The following is a 2,008-nucleotide window of genomic DNA, read 5'->3' as shown; positions in this document are numbered from 1 at the left end:
GGAACATATAATGCCTCATTTAGAAAAATGTATCCAGATACTCCCCCATACAAATATATCTAGGCCAATTTTCAAATCTTCTCAAGTGTTAAATCTCACATACTATTGAATTAGATCAGTCCTAAAAGTAATGGCTCTAATGATAGTAATATTCAGTCTGGTGACTTCGATCTGGAGAAAAGTCTCTGCCACCCCTGTCATTTAAATGTTAAACACACTGAAGAAAAAAGGAAAAGCAATTAAGATAGATGTAAATATGAGAATAAAAATAACGGGTATTTTCAAGCTAGAGTTGCTTGGAAAAGAATCTACAGTCTTTGTTACTGTTTCTTAAATTACATGAGGCCAACAGCATCGTGAGCTCAGAAACTCAGAGGTAAGCGACACTTTGGGCATGTCCTTTGTGAATCTCATAGTCTGCTGAAGACTACAGGTAAGTACCCAAGAGTGAGACACTTAGTACTGGTCAGTGTGTGTAGATACAGACAATCATCAGTACAGCTATATAGATGACCAGATACTTCAAAATCTTGTCACTTGCTTCCATTACTGTTGTGCTAAGAATTGGCTGGTTAGAACTACCATATTGCCTCCTGACTTTAGATACAAAAATTGCTGACAAAACTGAATGCTGACCAAACTTCCATGTCCACTGCTCCAGCTATGTGTAGGCTCTGGACTAAAGTTTCCATGGACGTTTGTCATTTCCATGCTACAAATTATATAGTTTTAATATGAAACATACTTTAAAAATACTCATGTAATAAAGGAATTAATTCTGGTGGCACTATTTTAGGATGTCCTGGAAACATGGTATGTAGATCTACCTAGAGGCATTGCCTTTGAGAGGCCATATTTGGTGGGCTTATTCTTGCCTCTTTTCTTCCTATACACAATGAAGAACTTCTGAAGGCACAGAGTGAGGAAAAAGGTTGTGAGCATGGGAGAGCTGGCCCTGCCATGCATCTCCCTGTAGTGGCACAAACAAGGAAGGGATAACCTTCTCCCCTCTTGCCCCTCACTACCTGCATACCTCAGTATGGAATAATAGAAGTTACCCAAGGGAAGCAGAAATTTATCAGAAGCACACAGAGGAAAGATCAAAAATGGTACTTTAGTATTTATAGCCTCAAAAAAAAATGTATGCATGTAAAGAGTGAAGAAAAGGAGGGGCAATAAAAACAAAGCAGTATTTGCCTATCCTTAGAGGCACTGCAGTTGTGGCTGCTGTGACACGTGTGTCATTAGGTGACTGAGAGGAGAGAGGGTATGTCCACATTCCATATTTTTACTTACGAATATCTGAATGATTAGTAGCATAACATTCCCTGAATGGGAGCCTGAGGTGATCACCAGTTCAATGCCAGGCAGGCAGGGATAGGCAGAATGGAAAACAAGTCAGAGACTAGAAGAACCCCATCTGGGAATGTGAGACCCGGGTGGGAGTGTGTCTGAGGTAGACAACCCTGGCAAGAGGCCATGCAGGCAGGCCAGGTGAGGTACATACCTGAGATGACCACCAAACCAATACCATGGGGTATGAACAAGAAGCGAGCCTGAGAAGAGCACCAGTCTGGTACCATGCAAGCCTGGGTGACAGGGATAGACCATGACTAAGATTATCAATGCCCAGTGCTCTAATGCACAAACCACTCCAAAGAGGACCCCATACACTCAGAAACGCAGAACACTACTAAGAGGAGCAAATAAGTGGTGGAGAAATGGAAGAAAAAGGGGAACAGAAAGATATGAGTACAACAAAGAGAGCAGACCAGGAGATTGAAGAATAGTAAGGAACAGCCTGATGTGAGTACCCGGTGATGGTACCTGAGACCGTGGTGGGGTCCTGGCCTATGCTACCATGGGGGTTGCAGGGAATAGGGGGTGTCACATCTGCTCTATGGCCCTGCAGCAGCAGAGTCTGTTACCAATAAAGGCCAGGCAGACATCTGTGCTCTGGGCTGACCTATAGGACATGTAGATATCTGAGGGCTGCATATAACTGTCC

The 2,008-nt window shown here is 42.9% G+C and overlaps 1 non-coding gene across 1 annotated transcript; it reads left to right on the top strand.

The window, feature by feature from the left end:
- Positions 1-1,196: 1,196 nt before the first annotated feature.
- Positions 1,197-1,326, top strand: LOC120095755 (small nucleolar RNA SNORA17). Its single transcript, XR_005491547.1, has one exon. It is a non-coding gene; the product is annotated as a small nucleolar RNA SNORA17 (small nucleolar RNA).
- The last annotated feature ends 682 nt before the right edge of the window (positions 1,327-2,008 follow it).

Source organism: Rattus norvegicus, chromosome 11 (assembly GCF_036323735.1).
Source record: "Rattus norvegicus strain BN/NHsdMcwi chromosome 11, GRCr8, whole genome shotgun sequence".
Lineage (NCBI taxonomy): Eukaryota > Metazoa > Chordata > Mammalia > Rodentia > Muridae > Rattus > Rattus norvegicus.
Note: the sequence above shows the minus strand (reverse complement) of the source record. Positions and strands in the feature narration are given on the sequence as shown.